Source organism: Dioscorea cayenensis, chromosome 9, assembly GCF_009730915.1.
Source record: "Dioscorea cayenensis subsp. rotundata cultivar TDr96_F1 chromosome 9, TDr96_F1_v2_PseudoChromosome.rev07_lg8_w22 25.fasta, whole genome shotgun sequence".
In the NCBI taxonomy this organism is placed as follows: Eukaryota; Viridiplantae; Streptophyta; class Magnoliopsida; order Dioscoreales; family Dioscoreaceae; genus Dioscorea; species Dioscorea cayenensis.
In genome coordinates this window covers 2,299,419-2,322,913 of record NC_052479.1, presented here as the reverse complement: position 1 = coordinate 2,322,913, position 23,495 = coordinate 2,299,419, and the positions used below count along the sequence as shown (strand labels likewise).

At 31.7% G+C, this 23,495-nt stretch overlaps 1 non-coding gene and 1 pseudogene across 1 annotated transcript; both read left to right on the top strand.

The window, feature by feature from the left end:
• The first annotated feature begins 1,530 nt into the window (after positions 1-1,530).
• Positions 1,531-4,079, top strand: LOC120269471 (annotated as a pseudogene).
• A 16,191-nt stretch (positions 4,080-20,270) lies between these two features.
• TRNAS-UGA lies at positions 20,271-20,352 on the top strand. The gene has a single exon. It is a non-coding gene; the product is annotated as a tRNA-Ser (tRNA).
• The last annotated feature ends 3,143 nt before the right edge of the window (positions 20,353-23,495 follow it).

Genomic DNA, 23,495 nt, shown 5'->3' with positions numbered 1-23,495 from the left:
AAGTAACCTATGCATGCAAGAATATTATGATTTGGTTTAATGACATATGAACTAATTGATCAACATCCATGGATCCACTCAAAAGTTCCAAGTAGATGCATGAGATGCTCAATAATTAAGGACCTTATGTTGAATGATAGATAAACACTAATAATATTGTTGAGAATTAATTAATTTGATTGATTTGGTTGTTACTATGTCATACCATATGAAATTTATTCCTAATAAAACAAACGTCTAGTATGATAGAATTGATATATTAACAATTTTTATTGAGTGTTCAAAATATTTATATAGATAAACGAATAAATTTAAATTTACTATTAACCTAAATAAAAGTATCACCTTGAACTAGCTCTACAATAAGAGAGCATTGATATTACAATTCTTTCCCAACTTTACTCTTTAAATTTATTTTATTTCTATGATAATTATCTTTTTATTTTTATTATCCATATGAAATCAGAAAATATTAAAATAATAAAAATAATAATTAAATTGATATAAAAAATAATAACATCTAAATTAGATAGAATAAGCATATCTTCGCATATAGCCTAGCTAGGAAAGTAGGTACACATGTCGTAGGGTAGGTTTTAAATATATATTATAACATATTAATTACATATGAAATTTAAAATTAATTTTTTCAAAAAAAATTAACAAATTAATGATTGGTTAGATGAGTAATTTATAAACAATTTAAAACTATATCAGCTAATAACTACACAGTTTTACAGAGTAATGTGGATCGAGTTGCATACTTAATTTTAGTATTAAAAAAGCATATTCAATAGTGATTACATTAATATTTACATATTAGTAATTTAATCAAAATTTAAAATTTTTAGATGTAACATTATTATAAGATCTAAAAAATTATAATTTTAAAATAAATCCATATAAATGAGCCCAAAAATAATAATCACTATCATACGCATGCAGAAATTGGTAAAGTAGTGACATGCTCATAAAAATACAAATAAATTACATGAAATTCCAAAGCCTTATTTATTTATTGAAGAAAGTAAGAGCTCAAGTAGCTATTTTATTAGACTGAGAAACATGATATTCCAAAGCATTGATAAACAAACAATTATATGATCACATTCAAGTTTTTTGGATAAAATATGTCATATTATTCAAGTTAAGTTAGACTCCAAAATCAAAACACTTCTTTCACAATCATCCAAAGTTGAAGTGACTCATGAAAAGCCAATTAAAACCAAACTAGGTCCACATGCAAGCTAACACACACTTTTATTTTGACTAGAATCCACTAACACACCAAAATTGAAAAAGACATGAATAAAGCCATTGAAAATGCATGCCCTATATATATATACCCCTAATGTCTTCTTCTCATTTCAAGTCTTAATCTTCTTTTAATTCTTGATTGCTCCTATCCAACAACCTCATGCAATGTCGGATAATAAGCTATACGTAATTAACAACTAACCATCTCCATTAATTAATTACATTTGCATGGCTTTAAATTTTCTAGAGTTTTATAGTCTCTATAAGTACATGTCCTTTAACTTCATTCCTCATTGCTCTACTTTGTTTACTAAAATGGCTTCTTCTTCTTATTCATTCATGGCCTTTGTTTCATGTTACACTTTTATCATCCTTCTCCTTCTCCTTGGAAGTACCTCTGCAAACAACCTAAAGACTAACTACTATTCCAAATCATGTCCTAATGTCTTTCAAGTTATAAAACCAGTTGTGAAGTCTGCAATCTTCGGCGAAAAACGTCTCGGTGCATCACTTCTTCGCCTTTTCTTCCATGATTGTTTTGTCAATGTGATTAATCCTCAAACCTATAAACTTAATTTGCATGTATTTATCATTCATATACATTTATATTTATTGATGTTAATAAATTTTTATTGATGATTAAGGGATGTGATGCTTCGGTACTCTTAGATGATACGGCAAACTTCAAGGGTGAGAAAAACAGCCGGACCGAATAATAATTCTATACGGGGATTCAGTGTCATTGATAAGATCAAGCTTCATGTTGAGAAGGCTTGCCCCGGTATTGTCTCTTGTGCTGATATCTTAGCCATTGCTGCAAGAGATTCAGTTGTTATAGTAAGCATTAATCTTCTTAATTATTCATGCACCATATTATATATATATATATATATATATATATATATATATTATTACAAATATTTAAAATATGATCTGAAACATATGATTGCATAACATTGAACATTGAACATTTTAAAAAGAATTTAAAAAAATATTAATTGATCATGTATATATATATATATATATAGCTTGGAGGACCGAATTGGGAGGTGAAACTTGGAAGGAGGGATTCAAAAACAGCAAGTTTATCAAAAGCTAATACTAATTTACCATCTCCGGCATCAAATCTAAGTCGTCTCATTTCTGACTTCAAATCACAAGGTCTCTCGTTTAAGGACATGGTTGCCTTATCAGGTAAAAATTCTTTTTAAAACAAAAGTTTTAATTTAAAAGAAATATCAATATATAATCACTTAATTAATTTAAACTTTCTGTGTGTAATATGAATTTATCTTGAAAACTTATAACTAGAGTTAGTTTATGACAGTATTGTTCATCCATTACATATATGTCCTATTATTATAGAATTATTTAAGCAACATTAATATAGATATATATATCAAGGTGACTAAGTTTTGTCATCATACAGCTAATATATTATTATTATTATTATTATTTTAAATTATTTAAACAGTTTTGATTATATATATATATATATCACGTGGCTTAATTAAAAGCACTAGAATTAAGTTTTCATCATCTGGCTAATATATGTATAATATCTTATCAACTTTGTGTCATGACCGTTCATTATTATTATTTTTAATTATTTTGGGAGTTACTTAATTGAAAGGACTAAACTTAATTAAGTTTTGTCATTATTCAAATAATATAATTTAACAATCTCTATCTATAATATATATGTTATAAACTTTGCATTGTGACCGTTCATTATTATTATTATTAATTATTTTGCGAGTTTTGATAAATAAAAAACACTTAAAACTATATCGATCTCTATATCAAAAATTGTTGTAACATAAATATCACATTTTACCGTTAAATTAAAACTAATTAATTATTATATTTAATTGTGTACTTATTTTTCTAAATTCATATGAGGTAAAAAATTTACTTATAGAAAATTCTCATGTTAGCCTGCACTATCACAATAATTAAACAATTAATTAGGTATTTCTCTTTTATGCGAGATCAAGAATTTGACATATAGATCACATCTTTCATGTAAAACTTGTCATTCTAAACATAATAATAATAAGCTAATATAGCTGAGTTTGACCTATAGATCACATCATTCAGGAAAAAACTAGTCATTCTAAACAAAATAATTATAAACCAATGTAGCTAATCAATCAATCAATATGCACATTTCTCAACATGAAACCTATATTATATTTATTCATGTACATGCATGATATGTCTATATTTAAATGTATAGGTGGGCACACCATTGGTAAAGCAAGATGCATATCATTCAGAGGTCATATATACAATGACAAAAACATCAACAACAACTTTGCCAAGGAAAGACAAGCCAAATGTCCAAAACAAGCAGGCTCTGGTGACTTTAACCTTGCACCACTTGACTTACAAACCCCAAACTTGTTTGACAACAAGTACTACAAGAACCTCATCAATCACAAAGGCCTTCTCCACTCAGACCAAGTCTTGTTCAACAATGGGCCTGCTGATTCTCTTGTCAAAACTTATGCCAGTAGCACCACCACCTTCTTCTCTCACTTTGTCACTGCCATGATAAAAATGGGAGACATCAAACCTCTCACTGGTTCCAAGGGTGAGATCAGAAAGAATTGCAGAAAAATCAACTAGTTTATTTATTTATTTATATATATGTAAGAGCTTATATATCAAGCATATAATTATGAGCATGCATGATATGATATCAACTTTGAAATGTTGTTATGAAGTTGTAATTAAGCTGAGAAATTATCATGCTTAATTGGTTGCTAGCCTTTCTCTTTCATGTTTTTGTTTGATATATATAATAATTATTATTCTAAGTTGCATCTGATATGACAGCAATAGTGAAACATATTAGTTGTCTTCCATGCATTGTATGCATGTGCATGCATGGATTTCCACTATTATATATATTCGATGCTATCTTCGGTTTCACTTTCAACGTGCTATTCAAGATAAGATGAGAACTTTATTTGTTTGTTTATTTATTTTTGTTTTTAGAGAAAGATGAGAATAAATCATTAGTACATATAACTCAATTAATTTTTTTTTTTTAATAAAATAGATAAACCACAAATTTATTAGAAAAAAGAGAAAAACAGAGAATACTAATTAGTACAGAAGGAAAATAAACCGAACTGGCAAACAATAATAAGAGAGCTCAGTATCCTCACGGGGATGAGAATAACGATAGAGAACGTAATCGAAAAAAACAATAATGAAAAAGAGCGAAAAGATAACGAAATGTTTGGCGAAGTTCACCATCGAGAGACAAATGTCCGTCCCAAAGAACAAAAGCGAGTTGACATTTCGATCTGTGGTATGCGCCATTTCACCTGTAGAATCAGTGGATCTGGAGTTCATGAAGTTAAGGGAACGCTTGATCTTTTGATCAACATCAGATGGATCCTGCTGAAAAGGCATGCAGAAATCCAAGAAAGAAGCATGTTAGAAATCCAAGTACATATAACTCAATTTGATGTGAGATTAATGTAATTATCAAGGCAAAAAATAAATGCATGGCGCTAGTAGTGGTTTTCCTTGTGTCCGGCCTGCTCGTTTGATGATAATTTGTTTTTGTTTTTTTAGAGAAAATTAGAATATTTTTTATTAGTTTCGGACTTCCACTTTAATTACGGCATAAAATTATATGAAGATATTAAAGAAATGTAGATTAGAAATAATTAATTTGAAAGAGTCCCATTAATATATTATCGCACTTTAGCGACGAAAAACATTAATTTTGTCTATATATATATATATATATAGACAAAATTAACTTCTTTTGATTTTTTTTCAATTAATAAAGAAAATGTTTTGACTATATATATATATATATATGTATGTATGTATGTATATTTGATAACAAGATAATTAATTGGAAATTTCTAAATTAAAAATTCATATATTATTGAGGGCAAGATTGGATTAAACAAAACTTTAATAAATCAAGGTTTTAAGATGTGTAAAATGAAGATATAAAAATAAATGTAAATAATAATAAAATTATCTGTATATATTTATTATTTTCACAAATTAATTTCACAAATTAACAAAAATGAAGAGAGAAAAACCAATAACTATAAGTTATACTTCACATGAAAAAATCAACATAAAATTGGGCATACCAACTAACTTTTGAAAATTATATATTTTGCGTAATGATTAATTTTCCCCCTCATTTCTGAATATATTGGTCATACATACACAATTTTTTAACTACTTCAATTTAAATCTACTTTCACAAATACCATGTAATATGTTAGACAACTAAATTTTTTTCTTAAAATTTAATTTTTAGTTAAGACAACACAAAAATTAAACATAGACAATCTAGTGCTTTTTTAAGAAAATGACGTAGAAAATGTCAATGTCCGAAAAAGCATCTCTTACAATACTGATAACAAGATTTTGTTGGGGTTTGGACGATATTTTGAAACAGTGAAAAACTGTGGAAATTACTGTAGCAATGTGATTGTTCGTTGGCATCGTAGACCTTTATTCGCTCACTGCAGCGGACGGTGTGCGGCCCGCAAACTTCACTCAGCAATTCTCACGCGGCCCACGCGGTTCACCTGGCGATCCACTGTGGTTCACTAAATAAGCTCTGCGTGCCGCGTGTAGCCCAGCGCACTTCAGCTGGGCGATCGTCACACTTCACTGATACAGTTTGCGCGCCCACGTGCGACCAGCGTGAACTGGTAACACCTTGAACTAGATCCTTTGAGGGCTTCAAAATCTTCCCAAAATGTTCTACAAATTTTCAAGGCTCCAACTCAAGCATAAAACACTACCAAACCCCTCAATTCTTGTTAGAATGGGATGAACAAACATACAACAATGCAAGACAACGATTTAGCGTGGAAAAACCCTACGAATCGAGGGAAAAACCACGGGACTCCTTAGAGCCTCTTAAACATGCTTCACTACATCAACAATGGGATACAATGAGGGTCTCTCTCTAGATACAACTAGAGGATCAAAGAGGTTTCTCTCTAGATACAACTAGAGGATAACAAAGAAGGTTTCTCTCTAGATACAACTAGAGGATAACAAAGAAGAAGGACTGACAACTCAAGAGCAAGCTCTTGGCACACATACATCATTAACACACATAATGGATAACAAAGAGAGACATCAAGAAGAGATTAAGGAAGATCAAAACCCGGTGAGGGTCTGGGAGAACTACACCGCAAGGATTGACTACCCGAGTTGAGGCGAAATCCCAGGCACCCGATTTGCCGACCGATCATCTTGCTTTGCTCAACCCTAGCCTCCTTTGTCTTCCTCTTCTTCTTGGTTTCCTTGCCTTCAAACCCTCACATTTTGCCTTCTTTCCCTTTTTCTTGGTGACCTCACCACTATCCTCATCATCTCACTTGGTTATAAATACCAATGGAAAAATTACCATTAAATCCTCAAGTGGCTTCCATTATTGATGCGGTTTTTCAACTTGGGCCAAGCCCAATTATTTCTTCTAGCCCAAATGGGCTGAAACCCAACAGATTTATATGTATCTGATTTTGAGAAGATCATGGACTCTCCTAATTGCTAGTATCACCTCGGAGGCTCCAGAAATTTAAGATTTTAATTTTTTTTTTTTCAAAGTATTGACTGAATCCTTTGTAATAATTAAAAAAAAAATTTATCAATAAAATCTGACAACGGTAAGACACTTGGGTGTAGAGAGGAGGATAAAGATTTAATCCCCCGACAGTACTATTTTATGTACTGTTTATGCAATGTACATATGGGTCAAATATTGTTCATGTACTGCTTACAGCTTAGGTGTGAGTTCCTTAATGGAGAAACAGTGGTTTCACATTTCTAAAATTGTAAGACAAGATATTTTTCTAGGAGTTTTGTAAGCCACTGTAATTAGTGTAACTCCGTATCTGTTTGTCTCTAATTGGTAATCTCTTAAATAGAGAGTATTTGTCACCTATTAATAAAATAAATAAATAAATAAATAAAGTTTCACAATGTATTTTAATATACTGGCCGGAGAAAGGAAAATACTAGCAATTGAAACTTTATCATAATTCACAAGCAACAGAAGACTATTCACCATGTCAGCTTTTTAGTTCTCCGGTATAACCTCCTGCATGTAAATTAATTACCAAAACATCAAGACATGATCAATATTAAAAAAGAAAGAGGATTTGTGTGGGGCTAGACAACGTGTCAATATATATATATATATATTGAATACACCCAAAGATTACAATGATCCATAAATATTTATGTGGAAAAAAACATAAAGTTTTTTCAGAAATATTATGAAACATTAATATTACATACAAATATATATATATATATATACATATAGAGAACCCATCATCTAGGGACATCTCTAGATTTCAAATCTAGGGATGTCCATAGTAGCCATCGGATGAAAATCTGATGGCTCTTATTATTATGAACAGGAGAAAGCCGCGTTTACGGTGTTGTCTGATGATCGTGACGAGTAAAAAGGTTATGCAGTGTTTATATAATCAATCAACCATCGGATGATGATCAAACGGTTTAGATTTAAAAATATCCCTAGATTTGAAATCTAGGGACGTCCCTAGATGATGTTTTCCCATATATATATATATATATATATCAAAATATTAAATATATTTCAACACACCAATAGCAACATTTTGGAGACATTGCATGCTAAAAAATTTATAGTCATTTCTGTTTTCTTTTTAATAAAATTATGATTTATTTATTTTAATAAAAAAAAAATTGTGAACATATTGATGAGAATTTATTTTGTTTATAAGAAGAGAAATACAGAGATAAGAGGGTACGCTCTTAGCGCAATGATTGACAAAGTAAAAGCTCATATAACGCACAAAATATTATTATGCTTTTGTTATGAATGTGGTTCGGAAATTTTCTAATATATATAGTACTGTGTATGACTGCTATTTATGTGTCAAGATGAGAGGCATATGTTTAAGCCTGTGCTGCTTTCAGGAATTTTGGGTAAATAGCACTGGTACTATGCATATGCATGCTTATGATTGAGTAAATCTTAGTAATTCAAGTTTTTGAGGGAAAGGAGCTCATAGAGCTATTTTATTAATATAAGTAAAAAATTACAAAGGAGTTCGAGATTACAAACCAACAAAACAAAAGCAAATTACAAAAAATAAACCAAAGAAAAAACACACAACCTGAACAAACAGAAAGCTAAAATTTAATCCCTAAAAGTTTAATGCTTTTCATTATCCATTTAGGTAGATCCCTACCCTGATGGAATAAAGCAATCTCATGATGACTTAACCCATATAGAGCTAGAGATGACGCTGCCCGACTCCAGCATTTTGGAGTAGCACTCATTCTTGGGCCACCCGATTTAGCAAACAGCTCTCTAATGGCATTAACCTGCAAATTTATCCTCCAAACATTCTCTGAGAATCCCTGCTTGACCACCTTGACCAGCTCTTCATTAGATGTGAAAACTGTCTTGATAGCTATTGATAAATGCTTGAGTAGACATATTTTTATATATGTTTTACATGCATTGAGCATCATTTTTACTATGGTTTATGTCTCATATTGTGTATTTGGTGTTCTTTTATGCATATAGGTTGTGAATGCCTTGAAGAGTAAAAAGGAAGCAAAGATGGGCTATAAAGACATAATGTTGGGAGTTCTTGTTCAATTCAAGGACCAAGACACGAGAGGAGTTTATAAACGTGGAGATGTGTGCCAACTTCCAAGAAGATTTAAGTCAATTCACTAGTTGGAAGGGCACAAAGGCAGCCACATCTTCATGTTTCTTCTCTTTGTGAAGATTGCAAGATCTCTCAAAGATACATCGATGAAGAAAAGTTTTATAGCCTATCACATGGACGTGTGCCCGGACATGTGGCCTTAAGAGAAGAGTGTTCGGATCGCGTTTTGTGAAAAGTACTGTAGCAATTTCAATGTAACATTACTGTAGCGAAATTACTGTTCACGCGGCCGCGTTGAAATTCCGCGCGCCCGCGTGGAAATTCTTGCCCTATAAATAGCCGTTTTGCCCTATTCTTTCTCATCTTTTGTGCGGCTCTTGAGGGGTGAGACGGCTAGGGTTTGGAGAGGAGGTCTTTGCGGCTTTGGGAGGCGCTTCGTCACCAACTTTGATCGATTCCTCCTCCGTCATAGCATCAAGGAAGCCACGGTGAACCTAGCTCGGAGTGGGTCCTTCAAGGCGTCGAAGCTCTCCATCAAGGCCATCGGTTCATATATAAGGGGTTTATTTCTATGGTTTTTAATGTACTTTCATTCATTGATGGTGTGTTTTGTATGTTGCTCCATGGAGGGCTAAAACCCTAGAGGGTATTTGGGCTTGTGAACCCTAGGATTCTCATCTTTTGTGGATTTGCTTAGTGTTTCTATTTAATCCGAGTTTGATTAAGTTTTAATCTTGTATTCTCATTGCTTGCTTGTTTAATTAATCCTTGTGGTTGATTGGATTTGCATGATTTGTTGCCTTGGTGGGAGAGAGATCTCCATTAGGGTTAGAACCTCAAGATTGAAGAGGGTTGAGAGGGTAAATCATGAGATAGTGAAGTATCCCCTTTCCCCTCCGATTGGTGTATTCTATCTCCATTCCCTAAGCTCTATGCAACCATATTTGGTGGGAGGCGTGAGATTGCTCGATTTCTCCGCGGGACCTTGTAGGGGTTAGGATCCTTCGCGGAATTAGGGTTGGATCAATCTTTAGGAATTGGATACACAATTTGGAATCCCTAGAGTGCTTCTGGTCATATGTGGTGTGAGGTGTTGAGATTGAGTGATTTCTCCACCCGGGACCTCGTAGGGGACTAGTATCGGTGATCTAGAGATAGACCCGATTATGTTTGGATTTCCACGACTTAACACTCATCATAGAAACACTTTCCTTATCCGGTACCTAATACACGAATCCTAGGGGAGCGATGCCCGAATACCCCACTTTTCTTGATTGAGATTCTCCTTCCATTTTACCCCTTGCATATTAGTCTCCGGTGTTCATCTCTTCGCACATTAGATCACCACACTATCCCATTATCATTAGGCTAGATAGCGGAGAAGAAGTTAGTACTAGTAGCCCACTGTTCCTCGTGGATTCGACTACCCGACTCACCGGGTATTTATTACTTCGACACCCGTGCACTTGCGGTACACACACGCATATTCGGACGTGTCAGCTATCCCCCAACTTGAACAGTTGTGAAGAGCAAAACTAATCGCCAATACATCTGCTTCCATCCTTGAGCTTGCGGCAGCACCGGTGACTCCACTGCACTAATAAAGTTACCACGATAATCAAAAAAACTAAAAACCACCACTGCATATTGAGACTCTTCATCATAAAGCAATGCGACTACACAAGATAGGGCTATCAGAAAAACAGAGGTTATTGTATAAGCATTTCCTTCCAACATAGGAAGAGGAAGAGAAACTATACTCCCTGACATGTCCCAACGCTTGAGAAGACACCATCACTGTATTCAGAGGAGCATTGTTAAATATCTTGTTACATCTAGCCTTCCATATGAACCACACTGTTGCCCCAATGACCGATTGAGTATAGGAATCATTCCCTGAAAATTCTTTGTTAAGCCAATCACCTGAAGAGATACCGTTAGGAATAATAATTGACTTCCTTAATGCATTACTAATCAGATTCCAGATCTCTTGGGCCTTCGAACATGTAAAAAATAAATGTTCAACAGATTCCGCATTCAAATTACAGAAACAGCAATAAGTTTGAGGCCCCAAATTCAATATGTAGAGGAACTCCTGAGTTAACACTGCATTATGAAACATTAGCCACAAAAAATGTTTAACCCTAGGAGCAACCATAAGTCGCTAGAGAATAGACCAACCTTTCCAAAGGTCACACCCAGATTTAAGTTGGTTAAAATGAGAGTAGATCATTGTTGATAGTTTAGTTCCCTTAGACTCAGGGAACCAAACCCCAAGTTTTGAGGGAACACAACCTACAATTAATTAATGTACAAGAGCATGCTAATGTGCATAGGCATGCATAGTTCACGAGCTTGCTTATATATATATGCTCATGCTCATGCAACTCTTTGGATTTTGGTTTTTGAGAAACAAGACCTAAGTACGGAAATGCTTAAACCAATAGATTGGTAATCTTAAAACACTTTTAACATTAACATTAGAAGAGAAGATGGAGGGAAAGAGGAAAAAAATTGTGTGAGCAATTGATGTGAAAGGCTTGAGATCACGTACGGTTTGGAAACTCCAAAAAACTTGGTTTTATTCTTCAAGCAATGGAAGAAGAAGAGGAATAAATTTTGATCTTCATGTTTTGTGAGCCTTAATTTAGGCAAATTTTGTGAAGTTCTTGCACGTGCATCTAGCTTTGTTAGACTTGTGCTTTTTATCTTCAAAATTATAGTAGAATTTTTAAATCAAACCATTATTTAAGCCCACGTACATTAAATCCTTGTGTTTTTTGTTAGATTGCTTGTTTGCTTTAATTTATTCTTTTTCATATGTGAGTTTGTGAAGTACATTAGCCTTATCTGCTGTAAATAAACCTCAACAATGTTGAATAATTCATCTTTTGTGCAAAATTAGTATATATATGAAGAGGTTTTTCTTCCAGTTTTGATTAGAGAAGTGTGAGTGGAAAAAAAAAAAAGATCGATGATCATTGGAGAGCGGCAGTGCTTAAAAGGCAAGGTATTAAAGGAAGTGGGTCTACTATATGGCATATTCGTTTAGAATTTAATTATATTTATAATAGGAAATTAAAGTTGCATTTTATTTCTTTCCCAATTAAAAGTTGAAGGTTCAAATCTTATACTTAGTCACATCTTTCAAGAAATAAAAACAAAAAATAAAACAAACAGAATAAACATATGAGGTTTAAAGGATGGTGAGAATAAGAGCAATATATATATGGCTGCCGTTGAGGTTGTTGCTAATGTATTTTGATTGGGTTGTGTTGGGTTTCAGCCCATTTGGGCTAGAAGAAATAATTGGGCTTGGCCCAAGTTGAAGAAAAACTGCATCAATAATGGAAGCCACTTGAGGGTTTTAATGGTAATTTTTCCATTGGTATTTATAACCAAGTGAGATGATGAGGATATTGGTGAGGTCAGCCAAAAAGGGAAAAGAAGGCAAAATGTGAGGGTTTGAAGGTAAGGAAACCAAGAAGAAGAGGAAGACAAAAGGAGGCTAGGGTTGAGCGAAAGCAAGATGATCGGTCGGCAAATCGGTGCCGGATTTCGCCCCAACTTCGGGTAGTCAATCCTTGCAGGTAGTTCTCCCAGCCTACCGGTTTTGATCTTCCTTAATCTCTTCTTGATGTCTCTCTTTGTTATCCATTATGTGTGTTAATGATGTATGTGTGCCAAGAGCTTGCTCTTGAGTTGTTGTGCCTTCTTCTTTGTTATCCTCTAGTTGTATCTAGAGAGAAACCTTCTTTGTTATCCTCTAGTTGTATCTAGAGAGAAACCTCTTTGATCCTCTAGTTGTATCTGAGAGAGACCCTCATTGTATCCCATTGTTGATGTAGTGAAGCATGTTTAAGAGGCTCTAAGGAGTCCCGTGGTTTTTCCCTCGATTCGTAGGGTTTTCCACGCTAAATCGTTGTCTTGCATTGTTGTATGTTTGTTCATCCCATTCTAACAAGAATTGAGGGGTTTTAGTAGTGTTTTATGCTTGAGTTGGAGCCTTGAAGATTTGTAGAACATTTGGGAAGATTTTGAAGCCTCAAAGGATCTGAGTTCAAGGTGTTACCGATTCACGCTGGTGCCGCGTGGGCACGCACAAACTTGTTAGTGAAGTGTGACGATCGCCCGGGTGAAGTCGCGCGGCTGCACGCAGGGCGCGCAGCTTTATTTGTGAACCACAGCGGATCGCCAGTGAACCGCGCGGGCCGCGTAGAATTGCCAGTGAAGTTTGCGGGCCGCATACCGTCCGTAGCGTGAGCGACAGTGATCGTTACAATGCCAGTGAAACGATAACATTGCTACAGTAATTTCCACAGTTTTTCACTGTTTCAAAATATCGTCCAAACCCCAACAGGTTGTACGGAGATATGTTGATGATTGATGAGAAAATAGGAAGTGTGTGCTTGTTTGCGGATTCAAACTCAGCCCATGTTTGTCATTATTATTAAAACCCCCCCTAAAGTAAATAAAGGGAGCAAGGTGCACAGCCTACCTTGTGTGAAAAAGTTCAGGTTACTTCTGTGTGCACTTGGATGAAGAAGAAGAGGCTGAGTTAATTGAGGCAGGTTTCACCTTAATTCTGCTTTAATTTTTTTCTTGTATTAAGTCCAAATCAAATTAGCAAGTATTTGGAAGCAAGTTAATTTGAGGGTTTCTTTTTCGAGTGTGTTCATTCAAAAAGGATTTTTTTTCTAGGGAGATATATTTTTTTCATATTTTTTTGTTATTGATAATTTTAAGTGTAAATACTTATTTTAATAGTGGATTTGATTTGGAGTTTGACCAGTAGTTTTTTCCTCTACAACAAAGAGTTTCTATTAAAGAATTATATATATATATATAGACTTTTTTGGCCACATGAGTATTAACTTAAGAATAATTTTTGAAACTATCATTGATATACTATTACTCGCCAACTTCTCAAGCTTGATTCAAGGAAAACTCAACTCGACTCAATCATGGTCAAGTCGAGCTCAAACTCAAGTAGCTTAAATAGTCAAGGGAGTCGAGTTTGTGTATCTTTCTTAATACTTGACTCAAGTGCTCGTAAGTCTATATATTCGAGTAGTTGTATTTGTGTGTGTATATATTATATTACTTTGTTTTAAAATTTATATATATATATATATATAAAATTGAGTTCTTGCTCGACCTTGAGTATAAAAATATATATGATTAAATTGAGATTATTGTCATTTATCAAGCTCAATTAAGCGAGCTTAAGTAGCTCAATTTATGTTTTGAGTCGAACTTAAGCTAGGAAATCAAAACTCAATTGCGTTTGACCCGAGTATTCATAAGTAGTGATTTTTTAACCAAGCTTTAGTAGCTCAATTTATGTTTTGAGTTGAGCTTAAGCTAGGAAATCAAAACTCAATTGCGTTTGACCCGAGTATTAATGAGCAGTGATTTTTTAACCAAGCTCAAGTACCCTGCTAGCTACTCGGCTCAAACTCGATCAATTATACCCCCACCACAATAGGTGAATGGTAGTTCAATTAACTTTCATGTAGAAAGTTAAGAGTTAGATTCCATTCCAAAACATGGTCGAGGATTTGAAGTGCTCGTGTGGGGTTGCTTATTCACATTGTCCAAAAAAATTTTCAGAGTTTTATGAAGGGTTAAAACCTTCTGTTTATATATATATATATATTATTTTACAAAATTAAATGTTAGATATACATATATGAACACACATATATGTATTGAAAGAAAAAACTTTATATTAAAACAAATTGTTAGTATATATTTAGTAAAAAAAAACTCATGATTAATTTATTAAAATCAATTATGTGTTTAATATTCATTTATACATATTATAAGAGCTTTTATATAAAATCTGCACAAAAGTCATTTTAACATTAGTTAAAATATCAAAATTGTTTGAAAAGAGTAGCAAGTAAAACCTCCATATACATGTACAACTTAGTTTATATTCTCTATTTTTAATATATTCTTTGAGTCTAGTTAACATGATTGTTGCTAATTTAAATAATTATATATAAGTATAAAGAGATGATGAAGATGATAAAAAAGGAAGTGCGTTTGTTTAGTGATTATTTAAGTAATCAAATCAGATGTTTAAATCTAAAATTGAGTTCCTAATAAGAAGGAGAAGCCACCACCTAATTAATTAGTGTAATTCTTTTGTAACCCCAGTTTAGCCATATTTGTCAATTGTCCTTCTGTTTATATGTAAGAGATTAAATTATAAATTAACACAATTTTAATAATGAGGAGATGAAGAGTTTCATGAATACTAGGTCATTGACCAATATATTACCAAGAAGGTGAGTGATATGTTTTACTTTTTTAATTTTTAAATCTTGCTTTTGTTAGGCACGCATGCTAAATTATTAGATGATATATCTCTAGGATATTTAGTACTTCTAAATTCTCTAATTCTATTATTAAATAGGATTAACATATCATCCTTTTCATTTGTACTAATTAACATAAAATTTGACATGAAAAATTTTGTCCCTTCCAAGAAATATTGTGTCTTTTATACCTATGTTTGCTTAATATTATATTGATTTTGTTAATAATCTCTATTTTCAACCCTATTTAATTAAAAAAATAAATATTGAGAAACAAAAATGAATGAATTATATTTAAAAAACTTATCTTACATTATATATAGAAACAATCTTTCAATAGATTTATACATAGTAAAAAATTATTTATAATATATATATATATATATAAAGCTTAAATAAAGCTTGTATAAAGCTTACTCCTACTTGATTGCACTAATGTCAAATGATAATTGCACTAAGAACAATTAAATTAGCATGGCAAATGCAAGGTGGATATAATTTACATTTAAATGTTTAATGTTCCTTAAATTCAGGGACCTTTCACCAAATTGATTGTGCCTTGAACGGAATACACAAGATTGATTAATTTATAAAAATCATAAAATTTTAAAATTCCAAGTGTGTTTTTATGTAGGATTAACATACAACAATGGAGAAATTTATATGTTAAATTTATACTATATGATTTTGACAATCAAACTATTTGTTTTGAAAAATCAACTGACTCAGTTATTTTAATTGATAAAGTTTTTTAAGTCCAAGGTATTTATATGTTAAGTTAATATTTGATTTTGACAACCAAACTATATACATTTTGATAAATATTGACTAATTCTCCTAGACATTATTTTTTTTCTCTCCTCTAAATTTAAAATATTAAGTTTTCTTATATATATTATGAAATATTTGTTTTTATTATTTACATCTCATATATATATATATATATATTTTTTTTTCTTTTATAAATATTTCACTTTTAAATCTTGTCAAGTATTATAATATTCCAACAATGAACATAAACTTCATTAAAAAAAAAAATAGAAACATGTCCTGTAAAATTAACTTATGTCTTTGAATTATAAAATTTAGTAAATGATTAACAAGCAAAACAATATGTTAAAATAACAAATGTTTATTCAAATATAACGTTGTTGTAGGCATTTTAAATTGGAATATTAATAATTGCACTAATTAACAAGTTTCACTATAGAATTAAATTCTTATTGAAAACAAATAATTTCCACAAAAACATGAACTTCAACATGAACTACAATTCAAATTAAGTAACATCCACAATTGAGAGTATTGGGAATGGTAGCTGAATCTCACAAATGCACATTAAATACTGTGTATAAATTTGTGGACCTTAATTCTTTCATTCAAATATCTCACCCATACATGGTCTTAATTATTAACACACAATAAAGTTTATGTGCACACAAAGTTTATATATAATCATATAATCACATGATTATTCAACACTTCTTTTATTATGACATCAACAACAATAACAACAACAAAAACTCAAAATCACTTCACAATACACTATTACATTGCTTCCCTTTTCTGAATTCTTAAGCTTCCGTCAAACATAATGAAATAGAAATTAAGATGGATATAATTAAAAACACACACACACATATACATTTATACATACAGCCATCTTCTCATTATTATCTTATTAATTATAAAACATGATAATATATGAAGATGAAGATGATGAAGATGAAGCAGATGAGGTCTAGCTAGCTAGGAAATGGCTTGGCTAGACCGAAGACGGATAGTCGATAAGAATGACTTCTTCAGACAACCACGACGATCTTCGCCATTTCTACGATAAGGTGACCTCAGAGGAAAACATAAAGAAGATGATGAATTTAATGGAACTTCATTCAACTGATCTTCATGATCTTCACCAAATGTATAAGAGAAGGACGTCCTTGCACTAGAGAAGCGGCTATGACGGTGAGAGCCAGTGAAGCTAAAGAGAGAAAGCGACGAAGGTGATGACAAAGAAGAGATTGATGAGGATGAAAATGAGAGGGAAGATGGAGAAGAAAAAGGCATGGGTTTTCTTGAGATTGAGTTTAGGGAGCATGGACTTGAAGAGGTTGGAAGTAAAGGACTTTTTGGTTATCTTGGTTATTTGGTTAGAGTAAAAGGAAGGTGGAGGGGTGAGAGGAGGAAGGGTGGTGGTGATGGTGGGAAGGGTGTACTTAGAAGTGCCTGGTTGGGATTCCCACATGAAAGGAACTCCATAGTAAACCCTAAAAGAAGGAGATGATGATGATGATGGTGAAGAAGAAGAGATGTCTTTGGAGAGGAGTTTGGAGAAGAACTTGTGATCTTGATCCATTTGGAGATGGTGTTGAGGGAGGTCATGTTTGATTGAGAGCATGGTTTGGAAATGTGAGGGAGTGAAGGTGGTTGTGGTTTTTAGGGAGGATATATATGAAGACCTTTTAATAGGTTTATGAATTATTTTGTGATATTAATTGGTTTGATAATTGATTTAATAAAGTATTTTATTTTTTTGTGGTTTTTGGAATTTGATTTCTTGAATATTTGTGTTTGGGTTTGATTCTTATTTTTTTTATTAATTAATGAAATTCCCTTGTTTGCAGGGAAAGTAGTTCAAATCTTATATTATTTTTTTTAAAAAAAAGTGGATAAACCACTTCTATTAAAAACAAAGGTACAAATCTTGTATTTTGAGTGGTATTTTTTTTGTTTTTTTGTTTTTTTATTTTTTTTATTTTTGTGCTTTGAAAAAGATTGGTAAAATAGTTTGTTCATGTTTATAGAAAAATAAAAATTAAAAGTAGTTTTCATGATAGAGAGTTGGTATTTTACTTATGTTCTTAATAACAAGTGAGAGTTTGAGTCTATTTATTTTGAAAGTTCTTTATTCACTTTTTTATCAAAATAAAAACAAAAAAAAAATAGCCATGATCAATGTGATTAGTAATTATAAATCTAGTTTTAAATGTTTGATTAGGGGATACAAATATATGTAAATTAATCAATAATATTAAAATTATTTTTTTTAAGTAATAGTATGCTATTAATGTCAATTTTCCAAAATTTAATTATTAAATATATATTTTAAAATATTTAAGTCTTTAAAAATGTAAATATTTGATTAAGAAGTAGCACATGACCTATCGGTAAGTTAGTTACATGATGCGTTATGTCATATTTAAGATTACTGTTTTAATTTACATACATTTCATGGGACCGGCTTGATTTATTACAGTCCTCAAAAAATGATTCTATATAAATTCAAAGTACAAAAATAATTAAAGATGATAAAATTAATGCTTAGAGATATGCAAGACATGTGCCATACTTTACTTTTTTAATTAAGCCATCCACATGTTACATCAGTGCTCAATGACTATGGTTAGCAAAAAAAAAAAATAAATAAAGAAATTTCCCCAACATTACATAAGTTGACATGAGCTAAAATATAACATAGGGTTAGTTGGCATGCTAATTAATATTGACATGCTAACTAAATACAAGTTTTTAGGTTCTATCATAGCTATCTTGAATTAATGACTAGTTGGCTAGGATTAATATATAAAGATAATTAAGAGTTAATTTGATTAAGTTATAAATTTGATCATTGCAAAACTATTTAATTAGTTTGGTTGTTTTATAATAATCTCATGCATTTTTTTCTCTTTTATCTTGTACCTTATATTACCAAGCATGCATGTGAAGCTTAGAAAGATCTATTGCTTTGTAGAAATACATGGCCATTGATGAGAGAGCTGTCTATTTTATGTGAAGGGGCCATGAGTGTTTAAGAAGATGGAGACGGTTAGGTTTCATCATCATTATTATTATTATTATTATTTCATATATTTTCATGAAATTTTCTTCATATTTCCGAAGGTTAAAAATATTGGCGAACGATCAAGAATATTTTCAAATTTTTTAATACTATTAATTTGATTTTTTTAAATGAAAATATATTTTTTTAAATTGATAAATCAGAATAAGTCTAGAAATATTTTTAATACTATTCATTTGATTTTTTTTTAATGAAGATATATTTTTTAAACTGATAAATCAAAATTAGTCAATTTAGATTTGTTAGTGTTTGTGAAAATTAAGCTCGACACTAAGATAGTGCATTCACTTTTCTTGTCTCTCAAAAACTTTATGAACATTCATTAATGTGAAATTAAATATTTAATAATATTAGAACATGTACTTATTTAGGAGGATGATATTTTTGGAAAGTGAATGCTTGTCTTTCACTTCATGTTCATTATATGTATTAAAGAATAAAGATTGAAGGTTTTTAATAGAAGCTGATATTGGTATGATTAGGGTTTAGGTATAGTGGATTTCTAAGTTGGCCATCTAGGTGTGATGGGAAATTAAATGATACATTTTGAGCTACAACATAATGTCATCAAGCTTAACCAAATAAATATATATATATAATCAAAATTAATTACTATAACAATCGATACCAAGAGTATGACATCTTGTGCTATCATTTAAAAAAAAATCATGGTTCATGCAAAAAATGAAGATAAAAAAAATTACATTTTAGTATTTTAAATGTTAATATTTTTTAAAAACATATTATTACAAAAAATAAAGATTATTTTTAAATATGAATACATAATCTATTAATTTTTAATTGTTTATTAGGTTAACTTTAGTCAAAATGAACTCAAATAAATATAGAAAGTTAAAGACAATTAGTGGCCCTTTTAGCAATAAATCCTCAAAATTAATTCATAAAATTGAAATAGATATTTTTTAACCACTGGACTAATATAGGCATTAGTAACTTGGGAAAAAATGATTGAATCAAGATAATTAAAAAAACTATTTTTTTTTTCCTCCCTCTCCACTTTGTTCATGCCATCTCATTTGAAGAAAAATTATTATTTTTATAGTTTAAAGGAATAGTAGTTTATGTGATTGCTTATATAAATGCATCAATAATTATATTTTTAAATTTATAAAAATACAAGTATCAGAAAACGTCGATATGTCCGAGTGGTTAAGGAGACAGACTTGAAATCTGTTGGGCTTCGCCCGCGCAGGTTCGAACCCTGCTGTCGACGATTCAGTGAATCTCTTTTGGTTTATATATATATATATATATATATAATGTAGGGTGTATAAGATAAGCACTTCTAAATTGTGGATTAGCGCATCAATAACTACTGTTTTATGATTGAGAGGGTTTAAGCCACTCATATTGGATCTGAAATTATGTGTAAGAAATATTTTTTTGAAATGTAGCATGGAATATAGCAGTATCGCAGTAAAATAAATAAAAATAATACTAAAACATAAATGATAAAAAGATGTTACGTGAAAAATCTCTAAATAATTAAGGTAAAAACTACGAGCAAAGATAAAAAATTTATTAAATGGAAAAATTTCAAAAGTTAAAAACTTTCTCTAATAACAAAGAGAAAAATCAAGCTTCTCAACTTCCCATGTTCGGATTTCAAATCTATACCCCGTTCAGACAACCTGATCGCAGATGCTCTCGCAAACTTTGGTCGTTCAAACCCGCATTTATCTCTTTTCGATCAGGGCTTGGATCGTCCCTGTTGGCTCGAAGACCTCTCAGGAGTCTTCGAGTTTTTCTTCTAGGTTTTTTGTTTACATTGAGCTTTGGCTCTTTGTCCAACAAAAGAGAAAAAAATCGATCTCTCTCTTATCGTAGGAGAATAGACTAACTTTTAAAATATTTTCTCACTTTTCTTCTTTCTCTTTCTCTCTAATTCACTCTCACTTATATCTCTAATGAGTTGTGTGAGAATGAAAATGAGAGCTTCACATATTTTAGGAGAAGAGAAACCACCATTGTTGACTGCCTCTCCTTTAACACATGGACACCATTGATTTATAATCCATGGATTAAGCTCATTGTTTAGTTGGAGTTGGTAGCCAATGTTTTGAGCCATTGGTTTGGGTCAACACCTTCCAGTGTTGAATGGTGAAGTTTATCTTTTAGAAGATCAGTTAAGCCACTGTAATTGGTGCACATCCGTACACGTTTATATATCTATTATTTTATCACTTGTCAATTTTGTAAAATAATAATAACAATAAGCATTTTTAACACCTAATTATTATTATTATATTTATTTACAAACCAACGAGAAGATGTTAAGCAAACAAATACAAATGTGCACTAGTTATAGTAGCATGTAGACCTCATAGGGATAAATCTCCCACCATGCAATCCTGGAGATGAGGGAAAGTGCTCTTCATATAGACTTTTCATAAGGAGCTTTGCGCATTGAGAGTTGAGGGGTCTTGATGTAATATCCTGAATCTTTGGATACCTGTTGGAAAATATATTCAGGGTATTACTACAGTTACAGTAAGAATTTTTCTACAGAGTAACCTTGTGGAGAAACCCTAAGTGGAAAGAACAAGGACCTAAGTGTGAAAGTTTATAAAAGATTTTTGGTTAAAGAGTAATAGAAAAAGGATTGATATGAAATGTTTCTGAAAACCAAGGACTGAAAGGTAAGGCGGTGGGGACCGTTTTGAAATATTGTGTTATACTTCAAGGACCATTGGATAATTTGAAAGGATCTTTTGAGAATACTATTTTATAATTAAGGGACCATTTGTGAGTTTTCCAGGGACTTTTTTGTAATAAATTATGTTTTGAGGGACTAAATGTAAATTTCGGCTGAATCATAAGATTGGAGAAAAAAATCTAGAGACTTTGAGGTGTTCATCTTCTTCTCCACCATTTTCTACTGATGACTTAGAGTTTTTTAAAAGAAAAGAGTGAGAGATTTGGAGAGAAATTGGAAGAGATAAAGTTTGGTATTTGGAGGGGAGAATGGATGAAGTATTATTTGGTAAGTATTTTGATGATTTATTTATTTATATACTTGAATGTATGTGTGTGTGTATTTGGTGGATTTAATGAAGAAAAATGATGGATTTGAGTAGAAAAACTTGGTATGTTGTTGTAGATGATGCGTGTATGAAATTGTTTTGAGAAACCTTGTATTTGGGATGGAAATTGCTTGAAAATGGAGATGAGATTTTTCGGTTTTACTGTAGCGTTACTGTAGCACTGAGACTAAAATTTGGTTTAGTTAATTAAATTGATGATTAGGAGGTTAATGATAATGGTTAGATTGAAATGGGTTGAGTTAGCCAAGTTGATTTGGTTGGATCAAACCAAGTTGGAATTGAATTGGTTGAATTGAATTGATTTGGTTGAGTTGGGCTTGATCAAATCAAGTTGAGATGAGGTTTGGGTTTGGTTCAGTTGATTTGGGTTAAGGGTTTTGGACTGAACCAAGTTGGTTCAATGGATTTTGAATAAGAATTGAGTTGGTTCAAGATGGTTCAGTGAAATTGAGTTTGGTTCAGTGCAATTAAGCTTGGTTCAGTGGAATTAAGGTTGGTTGAGATTGATTCAGCAGTGTTTACCCTAAATTGAGCTGGTTTAAATACAATTGAAGGCCAGTTGGATTATGCAAGGTCGTGTTTTAACCGATTGGAGTGAGTGGGCGATAGAGAGTTGATTATTATTTTTGTATTTTTCTTTTTGAGTTTAAATATATTATTTATTTTTATTATATTATTACATTGGGTGTTGTTCGGTCTTGGGAGGGGAGTTCCAAGTCTAGCAAGGAACCCAAGGACACCCAGGGTGAGTTGGTAGTGGCTATTATTTTTAAATAATTGATTAATTATTATTATTTTTGAAATAATTATTTAATGGCTAGTATTTTGAAAAATAATTGTTTAAGTATTTCTTTTTATCATGTTTAATTGGCGTATAATGTTGAGGGTATCACGTATATTTATTTTCCGTTGATGTTCACGACAATCGTATTGATACATCAATTTCAGTATAATTATATGTATTTATAAATAGTATAAAAATACATGTATATGTGATTTAATTATTCGGTTCATGAATTTATTTTTGGATGGTTATATATGCTTTTGATTTGGAATGATTTGTGAAATCATGTGCGTGTATTAAAATGTTTTCTGACAATGATATTTGTGGGACTGGTTTTCATTCCTGGCATAGGAATGGTATTTTGTATTTGGACTTTACTGGTATTATGCATGTATCGTACGGTGAATGTCTTGGATAAGGACCATGTGATATGATTTACTCTGATTTGTATTATTCTTTGCATCTACATGTTGCTTTGGATGGTGACGGCGGGCTAAGGCCCGACCTCTGCGATGAGTGGGTCCCCAC